Consider the following 20,810-nt stretch of genomic DNA (forward strand, 5'->3'; position numbering starts at 1 on the left):
AGGTCACCTTGGCCAGCATCTCAAGAATGATTTCAGGCAGAAAAAAGCGGATCTTATGTTTTCAAAATCAATTCCAAATTCGTCATAGGTGGAACCCACTTTCTGAAAGACAAGAAAAAAGTAAGAGGGGAGCTGATTAAATTCTATAAACCTACAATCTGTAGGTTCAGTGGATTAACACTAAAAGAGATGGCCTTTAAGGCACAGGGGGAGGTTTGAGCTCATCCTGGGTTATCTTTCCTTCAGAATAGCAGTAGAAACTCATGGGGAGCAGATGAAAGCTGCCTTACAAGACAAAGGGTCAGGCCTTTCTTCTTTTCTCACTATCAGATGGAAGAAAATGGATTGTAGAAAATCCTTTATAGTTAACTATTAAAATTGGTCATTTCTTTTTCCTTTTTTATAACTTCTCTAACCTCAATCTTTAAGAGCAATCAAGCAATAAAATTTCTCCCTGAGTGAGCAGCAAACATGAAGGTGGCTCACCTTAATTCCCTTCTCTTGTAAAGCCAGCATCCAGAACAGCAGCTTAAAAGAGAGTGAGCTGCCATTTGTCAAAAAAAGCTTAGCACTGGGCAATGCTTTGAGTTTTGGTGCCAGACTCCCAAATACAAGGAATTCTTCAGGGTCTGCAAAAGAAGATAGGGAGTGAAGGGAAGAAAGAGATGTCGGAGCAGCTTCATCCTCCACCCCAAGATCATTACCAACTGCTAGAACCCTGCAGTCATTGTGGGATTAGATGGGGCAATAAAGAGGTCAAGAGTAGAAGTGGGAGCAGGTAGCAGAAAAGAGGAGAGGAAGGGAGGGGAGAGGAGAAGAGAGGGGAGGAGAGCGGGTAAGAGAATCATTTCAAAAGAGAAACATGGGGAAAAGGCAGAATAGCCAGTGTGGTGGTAAATTGGAGGCCAGCATGGGCTACATATCTCGAGAAGTAAAAAAAAAAGAGAGAGAGAAAGAAAGGGCTGGGGGTGTGGGGGTGTGGAGATGTAGCTCAGTGGCAGAGCGCTTGCCCAGCAAGTACAGTGCCCTGGGTTAGATGCCTAGTACCACTAAAAGAAAAAAGAGATAGACAGACACACACACAGAGGGAGGGAGAGGGAGAGAGGGGAAAAGACAAAGAAAAGATCTTGGATAAGAGTTCACTTGTGTCAACAATTTATCTAGGCAATTAGTCTAAAACAGACAATTGTACAGGAAAAACACTAAACTTCAGGGTTCAAATGTAGATAGGACATAGCCCTAATCCTGAGGAATTCACAGCTCAGGGAGGGAGATAGAACATGTAAACGCACAGTGGCTATCCATACATTAATGTTATTCTTAGTTACACTCTACTTCTTTTTGTCCCTCAAATACAGCACCTCCATTCCATGGAAAGGTCTTTGCATTTGCTGGTTCTTCTGCTGGAAATGCTCTCCCTCCTGATCTTTGCATGTCTGGCTACTTCCCACTATTCAAGTCTCATCTCCAACCCACTTTATTGCAACAATACCCTGAGGTCCTGTCTACACTAACTCCTTGTGTCTCAAAAGTCATTTTGAACATCTGAAATTATCTTAACTTTTTAAAGGTTTATCTTCTTCCACAAGGATGTAAGGTCCTTGAGGAAAAGGACTCAATGAAAAGTTATTGATGACCTCATAAATATTTATCAATGATTTGACTCATCAATTTGCATATTATGTTATGAAAGAGATATCAGTGGGATTCTAAGGTACCACAAAGAAAAGATGCAAAAAGGTCCATGAGGAGATTATTAAGGAAGTCTTTTCAGAATATATGATTTGCTGTTGTTCTTGCATAATTAAGGAGAAAAATGTATTGCTCAAATCTTCAAGGAAAGTAGAGTGTTTGAGGTTAAAAGTGCCTGTAATGACAGAGTCTCAGGAAACCACTGCTCCATCTAGAGACTGCACCTCATTGCAGGTGTCTGGAGTAGACAATGCTGGAAGAACATGGCAGCTACAGCAAGGTAGTTAAAACACGGTATTGACTCTAGCTCCTGTCCTTTTCACTGGTAATTAGGTGACTGCAGGCTATCAGTTTCTCTATTCCCCAGTTTCCTTATCAGCTTATGTCATGTCTACTTCATGGGATTCTTGGGAGATTAAATCAACTAATATATGAGAAAAATCAAGAAGCATGTAAGTGCTCAAAAATATTCTTATCGTGACTGGCACGTGACAATGCAGAGAAGTAATAATTCTCTGTGACAGCCCTATTTTTATTTTAATACAATGCAAACTAATTAGTTTAATCCACACATGCTTAAGAAGGAGATACTTCTATTGTTATCATCATCTTACTGTTGAGGAAATAGAGATAAAGAAGTGAAGAAATTTGCCCAAAGTCAATAGTAGTGCTGGGATTTAGATCTTGAAAGTCAGGCTTTTCAGTCTTAGCTTCACCATTACATTGTGCCACCTCTTTGAACACCTAATTCTGGAGATCTTATGAGGAAAAATGAAATAAAGTACTTAAGTGATTCACTATAGGTTATTTTTATTTTAAAAAATGCCCACAGGATAACTGAGCTATAATTAGGTTTGATCAATAATTAGAAAACACAGTTTATGTGGATTTTTCTAGAAGACTCATCAGAACCTGAAGACAATTAGGAATCATATCATCAATAATTGGCTGGTTGAATTACTGCTGAAAGACTGGGCTCAAGTTTATAATCCAAGTTACTCAGAAGGTTGAGATCTGGAGGATCCCAGTTCAAGGGGAGCACAGACAAAAAGTTTGAGACCCTATCTAATCCATTGCTGGGCACAACTGCCACCCCAGCTATGTGGGGAAGCAGGAATAAGAGGATTTAGGTTGAGGCTAGCCCGATCATAAAGCAAGATCCTGTCTCCAAAATAAACAGTGCAAAAAGGGTTGGTGGAGTGCAAGCACTAGAGCACCTGCTAGTGGATTCGAGCCCTTGAGTTCAACCCCCAGGTCTCCTCCCCCCCAAAATTACTGCTGAACAGGCAGTTGAAAGGTAGAATAGCCACAATCACTTGCTTGACCTTGATTTCTGATGGGAGTGCCAAGGGCCTCCTGCACATCAATCTTTGCCCAGCTGTACTTCTCAACTAATTAATTTTAAAAAGCTCTGAGTCAATTAATTATGAAGCAATCAGGGCTTCCAGCTGCCAATGTATCTATATTACGAACTGTAACCAATTAGTTAGCTTATTCTGTCTCTTTCTTGGAAACACACTATTTGCATATTTACCTGTGGATAAACAAGTTATACATTAATCTGTAAAAAGCTGAGAAACTACTGCTTTTGTGAACATTAACCATTAAAATATCAGGCAGATGAAAAGTACCTTTATTTATTTTATATTTTTTTGAAAAGCACCTTTAGCATACCTAATCTGGCTAATAAATAAGCAGGCAAACGACAATAATTCCATAATGGAATATGATAAATGCTTTTAAAATACTATGTGAAGCAAGCCAAAAAATCTGGTGATGTGGGGCTGTCAAGAGACTCTTAACCTTGAGGAAGATGAAATCAAAGCAAACTTAAAGGTACAACTCCATTTATTCCACACAGTGTTGAGCAACCTTAATGCAAATTTGAAGAGATGTCTTTTATTTTACAAAGAAGCTATTATTTTTCTTTATCCTTTCCTTCCATTCTTCCCATCTGTATTAAAAAAGAAGGTACCCCTCTTATCCAAGGCTAAAACCTCCATCAAAGCTCTTAATCTCATCCCCTCCCACTTTCCCTGAGACTTTGCTACATAAACAACTCCCTATTTTCCTTCCTATTATCAACTGTAGCCTATCTTGACCCATTCTCCATCTACAAACATTCTTACAGCCTCAGTCTGCTGAAAACAGCTTTGCGTTGCCTCCACCACTATTCAAACTACTTTGCTGGCCTTGCTTGGCTCTTCATACATTGTGTACGCTCAAGTTTTGTGTCCACTTCTTTATCTAACCTTTCTTAGAAGATAAACTGCTTATACTGTGCACGGATTTAGCACTTTGTTCATAATCCACTAAGGCCCTTTGAGCAGTTAAGTACCCAACAAGTATCAGCTGTTAGGATTGTTGTCATTGACATTTTGAAGGATGGGATATCATAGTATTTCAGTTAACAGCTCAAAATCTTGACTCCACCTAACTGTGTGACTTAACCAAGCTATTTAATATATTTGGATCTTTCATCTATCTGTCTATCTATCTTCTTTCTTCCTTCCTTCCTTTATTTATTTTGGTGGTACTGGGGGTTGAACTCAGGCCTTGTGATTTCTGGAAAGCTGTTCTATCACTTGAGTCACTCCACCAGCCCAAATTTTGAAACTTTGACTTCTTAAATATCAACTGTAACCACCTCATAAAGTTAATGAGAAAAACTCATGAGGTAAGCATATAAATGCTTAGCATTATGTGCAGAACCTAGTTTAAGTACTCAAATATGCTTTTTAATTGCTCAGTATAACATTGTAGGTGGCCATTTTTAATTCATTCATCTCCCTTCTAATAAGCACAATGATTTTCCTTTGAGGAATAATTCTCTAAATCCAGAATGTTTGGCCCTACCATCCCCTACCCTATCCCTGCCATCGGAAGTGGAATGTGACTCAACTCTGCCTACTTAGATCACTGAATCCTCTTTCTAGACATGTGACCAGGCCTGATCAATCAGAGCACTGAATCCTCATCTGAGGCCATACATTCATCTTTACTAATCAATATAATCCCACTGTTTTTGTCTGTTTGTTCAGTTCACAGAAAGGATTTGCAGAGTTGGTTCCATCATAAGGAATTCCAGGACTTTTGTCAAAATTATCAATAAGAGATGTTGTCTCTTTTCTATACAAGAGGGTGTGATATGGAAAGAAGCTCTTGCTTCTTCTCCTTCTCCTTTCTACCCCTCCTCTCTCCTTCCCCCCACCCCACCCCACACCCTTTTCACCTTCTTTTTTCAGACAAAGTCTTGCTATATATCCCAGGCTAGCTTCCAACTTGAGATCCTTCTGCTTCAATCTCCTGAGTGCTGGGATTATAAGGAGGGATGTGACACTACACCCTGAAAGGAAAGCTTCTTGAACCAGCTCATTATCATGACACTCTGGGGAGAGAGTTGACCCATAGAAGGGAGCACAACCAATTCAACATTGTTCAAGTCTCTCAATCCAGTCATGCCTGAGGCCAGCCTTGCCCATGTACCACTCATTCATTTGCTAATACATTTATTTTTGGCTTAAGCTAGTTTGCATTTTCTGTCACTTGCAACTGAAACTGGTAAAAAAAAAAAAAAGCTGACTATGTTTAGCATAGCTAGGTGATGAAGGAACCCTTTTTTATCTATCTATTTATTTATTTTTGTGGTGCTGGGGATCAAACAGAGTCTCCCATGCTAAGTGCACATTCAACCACTGGGCTATACCCTCAGATCGAGACTCCTTTTGGACATCTTATTTGCTCAATAAATAGCTATTGCACAGAGGTGAAAATACTCTATTTGTAGTAATTAAAGGATGCATTCTGTACCCATGACTCATTTTCTCAATCTGTGTAGACACAGATTGATACAAAATAGATGCCAGTCTATTAAGGTGATGGCCAGAGCAGAAAAATATATTCCTTTACAAGTCCATAGCTGGCCTTTGGCCATTTTTTTTTCTTTTGAAATATCATCTCTTCCAACAATTATAGAAGAAAGTAAATAGCTTCTTGAACAAAATACTTAACTGAGCAGATTGGATGACCATGTCAGTGATTTTCAAACAATACCTCCTTTGACAATGGAGAAGTACATTCTTAAAGTTATTCCTCTGTGACATTTTTTTAATCATTCAAGACAGATGATTTTCTCCAAAGATAACCTTTTCCTAAATTTATAATAGAAACAAGTACCATGAAAGGAACATAAAAAAAATAATATTCAAGTAACTTCTCAAATTGCATAGCTCTTCTGGAGATTGGGAGACATCTGTAAGGTGGTCCTATCTACCTAAACTATGTCTAAAAAATAATTTAATAATTCTGTAATTGGAACATTTTTCTATTCTCTCAGCTGGAGATTAGAATGAAGCAGAAAATAGGAATCCACATGGAAGAGTTAAAGAAGAAAAAAAAGAACCAAGGATTCAAAGAAAATATGTATTTACATGGAAAACATGGGAGCAAATAAGGGAGCTAAAAAATGAGAGATATTAAATAATGTATGTGAATTGTTTTCATGAGTGGAGGACATTCAAACTGAATGTAAAAAAATGTTATTTTGATGCAGATGGCAGCAGAAATAAATTTCTGAGGAGGGGGGGAAAAATAAACTACACTCTCTCAAAAGCCCTGCAGGCATATTCTTGTTTCTTCTGCTGCTTTTCTGCACAGGAACACAACAAAGAGGAACTGGAGCCAGTGACGAAATCATGGCAACCTGTACAACTGACACAGAAAGGCCTCACTCACTTGCTCACGTCTGGCATGCTTTCCAGGTCTAAGAGGGCTTTCATTAGTGAAAGGGCTGCTGCTGAACAAAAAGCCCCGCTCCTAAGAGTGAGAAAGGTCATTGCCTCTTCAAATCAGCATCTGCAGCTGCTGGTCCTCAGTCTTTGCTAGCTGGCCCCTCCTCCTTCTTGTCAAAGCTGGCACCATTTTAATTATTTTTGTAAATTTTGCTCTCCATTAGGTCTACCATGCTGGCACATAAAGGATGAGGAAAAAAACCCCTCTAATTTGAGGATTCATTAAGCAGCTGTTGTTATTTACTTGAAGCAGTAAATGCTGGAAATTTGCTGAATTGCTAGATTGGCATAAGAAACTCTAAAATCCTGGCCAGATTGGTTTTTATTTGTTTTTCTCTGAGGTCAAGCCACTAAGAAATACAGACATTCATCAATTGAGTACACCAGCACATTTTCCCCCTTCCTAGAAGGGCATTCATTCCTTCAGTAAATATTGTAAAGCATCTAGTCCATGAGCCTTCTTAGGACACTGCACAGCTGCTGCTTCATGGGGAAAACTTTGCTGTGAAATTCTCTATTTTATCTAGGATAAGTGAAAAAAAGCAACAAGCTGGTCCCTTTTAAAATATTGTTATTAATTTATAATCCACAGACATATATTCCATCTCTTTCCTTTTAGTTTGCCAGATTTTATTTGGGATGTATATTTCTTCTTCCCACATTGTAACAAGGACAGAAGGGAAGGCAAATCTTTCTTCCAAACGGTGTAGCCACACAATATTATATCTGATCTGCCTGCTGTGTGCAAAGTCAAATGTGAGCAAAGAGAATGGCTCGTGGAAAGTGTGAAATCAGACAGCATTCTCTTGCTACTACTCCATAAGTTCTGTGTTGATACCAGTTCCCAGAACCCCATCAGAATCAGCCCTCTCCCTCCTCCTAGGAAAAGGGCAGGAAAATTCTTCAGCCAAAAACTTCATCAAAAAGTTATCATCCTGCATCCATTCACTTTATTCTAGTCATGACAAAGTTGAACAGTACTCTTTCTAACAGTACTCTTTTTTCTATACTGGGATTTGAACTCCAGGCTTTGCACTGGCTAGGCAGGTATTCTACCACTTGAGCCATACTTCCAACTCTTTTTGCTTTGGTTATTTTTGAGATAGGGACTCAGGTTATTCCCAGATTGACCTGAACCAAATCCTCGTATTTATCCTTCCTGAGTATTCAGGATGACAGGCATGTTCCACCAGGCTCAGCTTTTTATTGGTTGAGATGGGGTGTTACTGACTTTTTGAAGGTCTTGGCCTCCAACCGTGGTCCTCTCAATCTACTCTTCATAGTAGCTAGGATTACAGGCATGAGCCACTGTTTAGTCAATGTTTAAAAGAAAGATCTAGGCCAGGCACTGTGGTTTATGCCTATAATCCTAGCTAATCAGGAGGCATAGATAAAAGGATCATGAAAGCCCCAGGCAAAAAGTAGGAAACTCTATCTGAAAAGTAACTAAAACAAAAAAAGGTTGGGGTGTGGCTCAAGTGGCCCTGAGTTCAAACCCCAGTACTTCCTCACTCCTCCCCCAAAAAAGGAAAGAAATCTAGTATTTTATTTTTTAAATTCCTCTCTGATTTTTAAATAAATGAAAACAGTATCTTCATGGTGTATTTTGTGCTCAAAATGCCACTTTTCTATAAATAAAAGAAATTAGATTCATTCATGAGGGAAAATGGCAGCAGGGAGTTTCCCAGGTAAGACTGGATAATACCCATGACAAAACATTTCTCCAAATTACAAATGATCATCCCTGTAAAAGACAGTGAAATGAGGACTTAACCAGGGAGCCAGAGTTCTCGCCATTGGTGAGAAATTGGCACCAACTACAAGCTGAAAAAAAGAATTCTTCTACAGTTCCTGTCCCCAAAGGTCACTCCTGGCCACATTGTGTCTCTCAAGACAGAACTGAAATATTATTTGTTCTTGTGAATTAGTTTTTGTTCCTTTATTGAAATTCAATGGAGCAAAAATAACTACTGCCCATTATCCCTTGCCTGTCAGCTCTACCTGGGCTGAGGTGGAGGGAAAGGACAGGAAGAGCCATTTCAGATGTTTAATACAAGAAAGCCCTTTTGGAATGTGTTTGCATGACTCATAAAGAACAGTTATTCTTAGCTTTCCTGTCAAAAGAGATAAAGCTCTTTGTCCTATAATACAAGCTTCTACTTAAAAAGAAAACCCAAGGGCCATTCAAAGCTAGAGCCCAATAATAAGCTCTCATTACAGTATCTGCCCTAAACCCCTGGAGTTATATTGTATCACTCTTTGCAAGCCTAGAACTCAACGCAAAATTTTATTCTGTTTGGCTTTTTAATTTGTCAAGGTTGAAGAACCTGGAAAAAACAATAGGAATGGCTTAATGCAGTAACAATTACTTTAATTCAGTTATGGGAATAATTCATCTGGCTATATAATTTAATACAGTTTTAATATGCTGTGTCATATAGAAAATGTATCACCTTTTTGGATCACCTTTGTAGAATGGAATCTTATACTCAAACTTCAATCTAATATTGATTGTGTTTTGGATAAGCCTGTCTTGATTCCCAGAATCAATAAGCCAATAACATACTGAAGCAATTTACTAAAGGATAGCGATAGCTCCACTCTTCCATGAATTAAATAGCAGAGGTCAGTGGATACCAAAAGAATTTGGCTGGAATTAAAACATATCCTCTCTCCAGTTTGCTTCTGAATTGGTTTCTTGTGTATTCTCAGATATTTCTCCTTTTCAGTTCACCAATGCACCTTTTCCCTTTAATCATTCTTGTATTGGTTCAAAATTTACTGTTTTTTGAGTCCTTTCCTTGGGCCAGCTCTCTGGTGAGTATTATGGGGAAAGTGAGTACTCAAGGATCTCTTAACCTAAAAGACAAATAAGAAAAATATGGTAATACATAGTGATAAGATCTATGAAGATGGGCAGCTCAAAAGTGCTTGTGAACCTAGACAATGTACTTTCTTAGAAAGATGTCTTTAGTAAACGATTGTCACTCTAGCTCCTGGAAAAGTAGGCACCATTTTGCATCTACCTACTGACTTCTGGGTCAGAGAACAATGAGAAAAAAATGATCATTGAAAACCTTCTGATTGAACAAGTCCCCCAACTAAGTCCTCCTCATCTCTTAGGTCTCAGGAAGCCAACTACCTGTTTCTAACTCAATACTCAGATCTAGTTTCCTAATGTGCTAATATATCACCCTGAATCTGTCTTCTAGAATTTCTAATGGACTCGAAACTGTACACAGCTTTGTTTTGTTTTAGATTGCCCATCTCTTTCTCCTCCTATTCTTGTCAGTTATCTATCCAAGGCTAACTTAGTCTCGTTAAGTTAGTTATAATTTATTTTACATTCTTTACAATATTATATAAGATCAAAGCATTTGTTTTGTGAATGCTCCAGAGGCATTTGTCTGTGAGACTATCTGAATGCCCTATTTTGTAATGGCTTTTTTTTTTTTTGGCAGTACTGGGGTTTTGAACTTAGGGCCTCACACTTTCTAAGCAGGCGCTCTACCACTTGAACCAGTCCACCACACCCTGAATGTCCTGTTGTAACTTACTGAATCCAGTATTTTTAATTACTGATTCAATTTCCTTATAGTATTATTCAGGCGTTTACATTTGTTATAAATAGTTGTGATTGGCTACATGTTTCTATAGATGCTTCTGTTATCTAACTTTCCCACCAAATAGTTCTGATGGTTCCCTTACTTCTTTATAACCATGGCTACATGATTACATGTCGTCTCTTTTTCATGCTTAGCTAGGTTTGTTTTGCCCACTTTCATTTTTCTTGGCCAAGCATGCCAGAGGTTCCTCAGTTTTATAGTTCTCTTTGATAAGATTTAGTCTAGTTAATAATTTTGATCTGCTTGTTTTCTACTAATTTTATTTCTGATATTTTAAAATCTTTCCTTCCATTTTTAGAGGGCAATTTATTCTGTTCTGTTTCAAATTGTTTTAAGATGGATTGTGTGCTAAATTGTGTGATTATTTGTGATTATTCATGTCACCCTTTATAAAATGACTGTATTTCTCTGCACACTAATTTTGGCCTGAACTCTGGAACTAACTTTTGAAAGTGAACATGAGCAAAATAGACAGGATGCCAGTTCTTATTCTTGCAATTCTGGGCAGGACCTTTAAGAGACATTGTGAATTGTTAATGCTGAAGCTAGGCTTTCAAAGCCTGGACCGTAGACTGAGAAAGAAGACAGTCGATCAGAGCTCACCTTAAAACAGAACTGCAACTGACCCAAGATTCTGTGTAACATGGGCAAGAAAATAATTATTGTTGGGGTAATCCCTCAGCTCTTGAACTCATTTGTTACTATAGCAAAGTTGTCTAAAACAGATATTGGTATCTCAAAACAAGGTACTCCTATAACAAACTGAAAATCCGGTATTGGCCTTGAAGACAAGAGCAAGTTGTAAACTGTTACTGAAGTCTGGGAAGGTGGCAACCCAAAGCATACAGTGGCAAAATATTTAGCAAACTGTCACCTGCAACAATATGAAAGCAGATAATCTGTCTACTTATTTAAGGTTGACTATGGGGAAAGAGGTTTCCAAAGAGAATGTTACAGTGTTACTTGGTTATTTCTTTTCCTCTGAATTGTCAAATGAGCTCAGAAAAGAAGTAGACTGGTTTGTAAGAAGAGAATAAACAGAAAATAAGTGCTTTGAACAACAACAACAAAAGGAATTAAGACATATGCCTAGATAAAGGGCATTGCCATTTATATCCTTTGTTTAAAACTCTCAATGGTTTAGGTTGTAGAAAATCATGTCAGTCGGACAAAACGACTTAGCAGAAAGCAATGCCAGCAATCGCCTTGAAGTCTGGTAGTTCACATTATATAAATAAGTCTTGAGAGAAAGCCATATCTCCAAAGACCAGGAATGTAGCTATTTACACATGTTCCCAACTGAAATCAGATCATTTTTTAAAACCCATGTGTTTAAAGAGTTATAATGCCAAAGATCCAATAGCCAAGATTAAAAGGAACCATAATTATTAAGGCATAAAACAACTGTTGGGCCCAAGCTCCCTACAGGGAGGGAGCAGGTTTAATAAGCTCAGGCCACACAAGATGCAAATATAAATACCCTTCGTAATGTGGTCAAGGAAAATGATAGACATGAAGGCTCTTCCAGACAAGAGAACTCAGTACCATGGGATACAATGGAACTGGCAAAATAAAGGCTTAATCAAATAACATTTCTTATCATTTTTCCAAAGGGAGTGTTTGTTACATTATTCACTATAATAGGTTTTGAGCTTGATGTCAAGACTGAATGAGATAATCCATGGTTTCTTTCTTAGGGCTAGAAGTAAATATATACTGATTACAGAAGAAAAAGTAATGTTTTTTATCAAGATTGAAAAGAGTAGAGAGAGTAGCATATTTCTTTTTAATACTTCTGACCCACTGACTTTGAGTTTGGGCCTAAACTTGCTTAGACAATGGTCAGTTCTGAGTAGAAGCTTGAAGGCTCTACAAATGAGATTCTACCAGCTCTGATGTTCTTTACTTTGTCTTTAAGAACAAGAACAGACTGATCCCCACAGCAGCTCCTCTAGCCTGGGTGGTGGAGTGAGAACACATGGAGCAGTGCCACAAGCCAGAATGACACTGAGGCTGTCAGTGACTGACTCACATCTTCAGATGTGCGTCTTCATAAACCCATCATAAACCAAGGATATCATCAGTCAAAAACACATCTATGTACCTGACTCACAGAGGATCATAGCCTAGCATTACAGCACACTGCAGAGGACCAGTTGTTTCCCTGTGACTGTGTGGCTGACTAGCAGCTGCCACTGTTCAGTGTCATGAAAGGATATCGTACTCAAGTCATGGGAAAAGATAAAAATTCAAGTGTAATTTCTTAAAATAATTAAAAATTGTGCCACCATATGACCCAGCAATCTCATGACTGAATATATACCCAAAGATAATGAAATGAGAATCTTGAAGAGACATCTGCCATCCCATGTTCATTTACAGCATAGTCACAATAGCCAAGAAATTGAAGAAACCAAAGTGTCCATTGGCCGATGAATGGGTAAAAGAAATGTGAGACACATGAAGATAGATCAATAGATAGACAAATAGATAGATAGATAGGAATGGAATACTACTCAGTGATAAAAAAGAATGAAATCCTGTCATTTGAAACATGGATGGAACTGTACATTATAATGTTAAATGAAATAAACCAGACACAGAAAGACAAGTACCTCATGATCTCATAAATACATAGAACACTAAAACGTTTAATTTCATAGGACTGAAAATAGAATGGTTATCTGTGTCCTTTGTGATCCCCTTTAAACTTCTCACAGAAATTGAGAGTAGGTGGTTATCAGAGGCTAGGGAGGGTAGTGGGGGAAGAGAAGGATGGGGAAAAGTTGATGAAAAGGTACTAAGTTACAGTTAGGAGAAAATTAGATAATAATCATCTACCATACATTTCAAAAAGTCAGATAAACATTTTGAATGTTTCCACCATAAAGAAATGATAAATATTTGAGGAGCTAGATATATTTGATATAAACATAAGTATCACCTGTTTTCCTATTTAGACCATTCCATATTTTTTATGTGTGTTACAAATAAATGTAGTAAGAAGCAGTTTCTGCTAAATAAACATTGCTTTTACATGATTGTAAAGTCAAGATAATCACAAGTTGGGGACTTTCTGTACATGCATTTATTATTAACAGTGTTCTTGTATTCTGCTATTAAAAAATAGTGCAAATGAACCTGCGGCACGTTCAACATTAAAGCCAGTGATGAAGTCACATTCACCATTTGTAAGGTCAACTGAGCTTGGCTGGTTTCTGCTAGTGTTGAAATAAATTATGTTGTTACTAGTGGTTCTGATGACAGCATCACTTCTGTTCACATCTCCCTTGGCGGCACCTCAGTCCCACATGCCAGTGAGCGTTCTAGCTCTGACTCTGAAGAAGGACAGGACCTGTGGTCTCCGTGTGCCCAGGCGGGAGGGACATGTAGCACAGATCTTTTATTATGAGAGAATACTGTTACTCGCTTACTGTTTTTGGTTTATTATTTTCCTAGCCTTTCCTGCTTGCTTTTTTGAAATTCCCCTTCCTTATCCTGAAGAGTGTCTTGTGGAGTATTTTCAGATCTGTTAGAAAAACTTGTTTTTTGCTTATTAAAAATGTCTTTTAAAAAATATTTTCTAGAAATATTTGACCAAAAGTGGAATTTTAGATTTACTTATATGTGTGTATGTTTGTGTATATATGTATGTATATGTGTGTATATATATGTATATATATGTGTACATATATATATATATATATATATGTTTTTCTTTTGAGACAGAGTCTCACTATGCATCTCAAGCTCACTTTGAACTCTCAATCCTCCTGCCTCAGCCTCCCCCGTGCTGGGATTGTGCCACAATGCCCAATTTAGAGCTATAGATACCTTGTGGAAGGTAGTTTGACTGCCTTTTATCTTTCACTACTGTTCTTGAGAAGGCATCTGTTGATCCACCACTACTTTGGTGAGATTTTTTTATCTTCTCTGTAGAGGCTTCTTCATATTTGGTATATTGAAGTTTAATTGTGATATATTGGTTTCTTTTAATTTTTTTTTAAATTTCAGACTCCTAGTTTTTCTTGTTGGCTCTTATATCAACCTCATAAAATATTCTCTTCTGCCTTACTTGTACATTTTAAACCTTTTTGTTTAAATATTTTAAACATATCAGAAACAGCTAAGCTATCAGAGAGAGAGAGAGCTGAGCTATCAGGTAGAAGATCCAATTAAAGCAGTCAGCCACAAACGAGAGGTAAGCCTTGAGTCATTACAGGGAGGATAAAAGCTAGAGTCTGGAGTGGAAAGAAGGCCCCTCTTCCTGCTCTGTATGGAATGGCGCATGGGTAGAAGGCCAGTGAGCAGCATATCAGTCAGAGTTGTCTCACTATTCAGAGATCCTGGAATAACAGGCTCAAAGGCTCCACCAGTTTTCTGCACTGTGGAGTTTGAGAGAAAGAGCTCAGAAGGAAAACTGTTGGACCTTCTGTGCTAACCCCTCCTCTCTGCAAATGAGGTGTTCTCACAGACACCTGTAGAAGACTACCATGATATCAAATAAAGAGATCTTGGAATGAAAGTGCCTGGACCAGGAATGTAAATATGTGAAATAACATGACCAGCCAAGGAGGCCTGACATCTTGATTGCAGTTCCCTTCAGAGACCACCATAGGGAGACAGATCTCCCCTGTGAGACCTGTCAGGAAGTAGACTTTGAAATCAATTGTCTCTAGTCAGGCCTGAAAAATCATACATAGGTTTTTAACCACAAGCCAGACTCCTCAAGTACAAGTATTACATGCATTCTTTTCTGGTGATTACAATCTCCAAAAACTTTGCAGATCTTCTCTTATCCATGGTACCTGGTTTCCTTGTGCCTTTGGAGGCCTGGAGAGAAGCCACTCCTCTTAATAGAAAAGATTTGCTTTTGCTTCAATCAGGAACTCAGAACGCTTTAAAATAAATTCTGAGCTTTTAGATTTTTTGGCAAGCACAACCTAATTACTGTGACTTCATGAAAATCATGTGAGGCTGTGGTTATAAGTTACCAGGAGAGAAGTTTTCCATTCCACTCCACCCTCACATCGGAGAAAGGCAATTTAGTCACATTCTCCTTGTGGAGAAGAGAGCAGGCAACATGGATTCACTTTAGTTCATCTAGAGGACATGGCTTTGGGGCTTTCAACATATGTGATAAGCAGAAGGAAGAAAACTTTCCATTAACCTCCCTGCCTGAACTGGCTTGGGACTTGCTTATTCTGTTTTCTATTCTGTATCTAACCTTGAAGTTTAAATTTATTTGGTTTTTCAAATGATCTTAAGGAAAATTCCAGCATTGTTGACTTTTCTCTTTGTAGTCTAGATTTTACTATATGTTAGCTCACCAACACATTTGTATACTTTCAATGTTTATTCATGTTTTTGATTATATCCAATGGCTGATCTACAAGTTCCACAGATCCCATATAGTAACATGAAGAGAAGACCTGCTGTGTTTCTGTCTGTCATCCTTCTGTCTGCTGCTGGAACTGAGGAGCTTATAGTTCCAAAGCCTCTTCATTCCTACCCTGGCCTTTTATGGGCTTACTGGGTTTCTTTTCACTCAGGAGGGACTTCTGTAGCTCACACTCTAAATATGGAAAAATATCAATACTCTCATATTTTCTCTGGTATAATACTGGTATTTCTACTCATTGCTGTTAAGCCAAATGGTTCAGGGTCTCCCAGGAAAAATTCTGCAAATGGAAATCAGGGCACAAGCTTTCCAAGATTTTGGCTTTGCTCTTACCCTATATTAGTTAACCATGAATAATCTAGAACCAAAATTCTTTGCTTTAGTATCTCAGAAAAATATGGTAATTTACTCAAGTGCTTACATGCATCATTTACATATATATTATAATTCTTGTTTATTGTCTATCTCATTAGATTCTCAGCTCCTTGAAGACAAGGATTACAACTTGTTCATACCTGTGTCCATAGACTAGCACAATGCTTGCTTATACATACTAGAAACCCAATAAGTATTGGTTAAATTAGTAAACAAATAAATTCATTTGCAAGCTGCTTTGTGGTTTTATAGAACTGTGGTGGGAAGACTCAGAGAAATGGGACTGCACATAATGGGGGTACAAGGGTTTGGGAGGCCACAGAGGAAATCAGCAGAACACATTTACTGACTAGATGGTGAAATTCCGGCATAAGTTGTCTAAAACCAAACATCTCTCAATGATGCATCTTTAGGAGTTTTTCTATTTTTTAATTGATAAAATAATTGAGGGCTGGTGGAGTGGCTCAAGTGGTAGAGCACCTACCTAGCAAGTGTGAGGCCCTGAGCTCAAACCATAGTGTCAATAAAAAAAAAAAAGAAATAATTAAAAAGTTCCATTCAGACTTGCCTGATGAGAAAAAAGTGAAAAAGAAAGAAAATCTGCAAGACTGTCACATTAAAAATAAAGATACTGATAAAAAGGCCAAAACTAAACAAGATATATATACAGAGAGAGATGATAGATAGATGATAGATGATAGACAGGTGATAAATAGATGATAAATAAATATTTTTAAAAGTCCACTCCATCTATGTCCTCAAAGTGAGTGACAAACACACTTTACTCATATTCCCACATGTACCTAGAAAGATTTCATGTGGAATTAGTATCTAGAAAACCTCTCTGCCATGAGAGGAATTTAACCGTAATAAATTACATTGAAATATTTGCTCATTTAAACTCAGGATGGGTCTGGCTTGGGGGAGATTGGTGAAAATCTCCGTTGGCCTGTGTTAAGCACATGTGCATGCAGGGCATACCTGCTGTATACCAGGTACTATGGTAAGTGTAAAGGTGAAGGCATCCCAGCCTCTACCTTCAAACTCTGATACATCCATAAAGACTATACAGCAAAGGACAATATCAAGAGATACAATGTGATAAAGAACTAACGAGAAGCCAGTCACAATGCCCTAAGTAGAGGGAGGATGGTAAGTACACATATGTTTGGGATGGCAATTTTTCTGGGCCTGTAGTGACCTAAATGGTCACTCTGGTTTCCCTGATTGAAATAGTCTGACATCAAGAATCTGGGCACCTGCTCTTGGGACTCCTCCCAACTCTGGGAGCTCTACTCTTTGCTAATTATCTATTGCAATAAACTCTCCCACTTTACTCACACAAAATGAATGCAACAAGATTACCAGTGAGGGCATCAGTTACTTAGGGGAAAAAAACAGTTGGATTCTTACAGTGTTTTTACACCTGCCAATTCTAGAAGAATTCCTCTCGATGATTACATATTAGTCAAGATAACATTGTACAGGCCCTGTTAGTCAGACAATTCCAGTCACTGACAATCTCTCTCAAAACAGTTAACATTTCCTTAACAACTTCTTCCATTCTGATATCAGGAAGTCAGAAATGAGACTTTTAGAATCCCATAAGATTGCAGAGGTCAACTTTCTGGTAGATTTTCCAGTTTCTTCCTTCATTAAGGGAAAGAGAAGGAAGGTTATGATAGAAATAAACAAAACCCAGGAGTTAATTAAGTATTTTTAGGTATCTAACATCTCACTCTGATAGATCCACCCAGTGTTGTAAGGCGTTACAAAGAGCTTTCTCCTTGCTTTGACACACGTGTTGATTCTGTTGGAATCTTAATCACTCATTTTCTAATGCAGAACAAGTTCCAAAAATAATTTTCAAAAAGTGAACAGTTTACTCACATTTTTACAAGGGATTAAACTTCATTACTTTTCTGGGTAAAATAAGTTACATTAAAATGTTCTTAAAATAATAAAAATAGCAGAGATGTTAATTCTATGTTTTTGACACTTTTTAATCAATTTTGAAGATTAATGCATTTGATATAGATTTGCTTAAGAGATGTTTTCTGAACCCAAATTAGGTAAAAACTGCTGTAATTGAAAAATAAACCACCATATGTCCTCAAGGTATGTGCAAGTTATAGACACAGTGTTTTATGCCCATGAAATTATTGACCGACTTGAGTAATTGAATTAAGAGTCTTTGATTTGTTAGCTTTTTGCTCCAGGCATAGCATGTCAATAATTGGTATGTTTATAAAAATTCTTTCCAATAGAAATATGTGAGCCTAGTAGACTATTTAAAATAAATAAAATATTTAAAATAGTCTAGTAGTAACATTTTTAAAGAATAAAAAGAAATAACTGAAGTTAGTTTAATGGTATGCTTTACCATTAAAGCATACCTAAATATTACTGGTTAAGCATGTAATAAATATAAGAAATATTTATGAAATATTTTACATTTGTTTTGTTGTACTAATTCTGAAATATGTATTTTATACTTGCAACATATCTCAATTTATATTATCATCATTTGGAGTATTCAGTTATAACATGTAGCCAATTGCTCACATATTAGAGTGATCAGGTTTAAAATGTAGATGAATTGGTAATACATTTATGTTGTTTATAAAACATGTAGGAAAGAAGAAAATACAGTGATCAGAAAAACCGTTTATAATAGAGAGACTTATGCATTAAATGTCTAAATAATTTTGAAGAGACAACAACCAAAGTAAAGGCTTTTTATAAAAATCAAGTTCAGGTTCACAAATAAACACAGATTCCCTTGAAGAAAATAGTGATAGAACACCTGCCTAGCTCTGAGTTCAATTCCCAGTGCCACAGAAAAAAAAAAAAAGAAACTGTTCAAAACTTATTTAAGAGAGATTATGTTTGTTTTTAATTTACGTCAGTGTGTTTTAAATTATCTTGTTTATGGGTGGACAGCTCAGTATAATAAATCATCACAAGAGCAAATGCAATGATTTTTGGCCTTGCAGAGAGGAAATCCTATACTATATGGGGCTACTGGACTTCAGGGTGGGGCCTTTTATTCTGCAGAACAAGCCACGTTCACCAGGTTTAATTCAGAGCCAAATGAAAAAACCAACTGCCTGGATTAAACTTGATGTGCTTAGATAAAGAGTTCTAAGTATGGCACACACATTTAATCAAAACACAAACTACATTTATTGAGCACCTAACTAAGAGACTCAGCTCACCTTGCTATCCCCTGAGATGACCAGGTTCATAAACTACTTACACAAACCCATATCTAAAACACTACTCAAACTGTTCTAGACAATGTCAAGTTGCTTTTGTTTTTGTTTGCTTGCTTAGGAAAACTCAAGGCCTTTGAGTTTTATCTATTTATCAAGTCCTTTTGTGGTAAATAGCACATCAGCCCTTAATGAATGCAGAATTAATTACTGGTGAAGGAGGAGTAGGTAGAGGTGAGGGAAACAATTTCTGTGCTGTGAATTTTTAAGCCAAGTCAGATTGGTAACTAACGACATCAGAAAGCAACAGAATATACGGTACAGGCACAGAACCCATGGATGGTGACTTATGCAAGCTGTGTGATGGATTTCAATTAACATTGCTTGATTCAGTAGTCCCTGACTAACCTTGGCCATTCTTATTAATATCTTAAAGTTTGCCTAAGCCAGTTCTTTCCATTCTCAAAATGGAAATCAATAGTTTGATATTAGTCTATATTTCCTGCATCGACTATAAGATTTACTATCCAATCTTATGAAACACAAATCAAAAATAGTGTCCAAAGTACACGGAGGTACTATGTCAACATGTACACTGGTACATTTTAAAATACAGTCTAAGAATCATTTGCTAACCATCCTCCCAGGGTTGGTGGGTGCACAGATTCAAGAATAGCTGGTGGAAGTCAAAGACTCCAATCCACTCACATTTTGCAAGTCACAGTCACGAGAGGATCTTGGTACAGCAATACCAAATTGTGCTGCAGCCTGAAGAGAGTGTAAGTTAATTGCCAGTGTCACCCAGATGATGCCCAGTGAACCTTAAGAGGTCATGGACTAAGCAGTAGTAAGATAATCTATGTGGTGATCTCCCAGGCTTTTAAGACACACTAGCAATATTTGAATTGTTGTCATTAACGATATGAAAAAACGAAACTAAACTTCATGCAGTACATGGTGTTTTTCCAAGTTCCATGCAGTAAGCAGTTTGTGAAGTGAGCCCAGGCTTACACCTACCCCTCCTCTCACTAATTATTCATCAAGCTTATTTCCCAGTCTGACTTCTCATTTCCATAACCTATTTTCCTCTTCACCTTTCTACCTCTCTGATCTAGTTTTTAATTTTTCTCCTTTCTTACTCTTTAATGCAAAAGTATATTATGTCCCTAGATAGCACATTTCATATATTCAGGTTAATATTATTAGATTGAAACATTCCTCTCTACCACCATTGATCCCTGAAGCAATCCTGAAATGGCAATCCATTTAAAGCAGAACTCCAGGCTCCATGCAAAGGCAAGGATCCCTTAGCTATAACAGGTACTGACATTGCATTTCCTATTAACATTATTCATTTTAGAAGCTAGGGAGCTTCTTACTTAACTATTTTTATGGTGTCAGAGAACACATAACCAAAAGGCAATCTCTTTCTTTACATTTATAGAAGATTAAGTACTTGGAGAAGGTAATATCCTTGCAGAGAGATTTATGTTCTCAGGAGCAAGTCCCTTTCTTGACTTTGGCTGTGGGATCCTGAGTCATTTATTCAACTTCCCAAAGCCTCTGTTTCCTCATCTGTAAGATGGTAATAAAGATGTTACTTTAGCATCACTGGACGAGTAAATGAGATGATGCACATGAGGAGGACTCAAGAAATTAGTCAAGTTACCACTACTACCATCATTATAATCATTAATAATAGATCAGCATT

General features: G+C 37.4%; 1 long non-coding RNA gene across 1 annotated transcript in view; it reads right to left on the bottom strand.

Moving 5' to 3' along the window:
* The window catches only part of LOC141425556 (uncharacterized), a 142,580-nt gene extending 122,469 nt beyond the window's left edge, over positions 1-20,111 (bottom strand). Inside the window, exon 1 of the long non-coding RNA XR_012450529.1 lies at positions 19,808-20,111. This is a non-coding gene — a long non-coding RNA (uncharacterized lncRNA). The remainder of the gene's footprint in view (positions 1-19,807) is intronic.
* Positions 20,112-20,810: the final 699 nt, after the last annotated feature.

Source organism: Castor canadensis, chromosome 8, assembly GCF_047511655.1.
Source record: "Castor canadensis chromosome 8, mCasCan1.hap1v2, whole genome shotgun sequence".
In the NCBI taxonomy this organism is placed as follows: domain Eukaryota; kingdom Metazoa; phylum Chordata; class Mammalia; order Rodentia; family Castoridae; genus Castor; species Castor canadensis.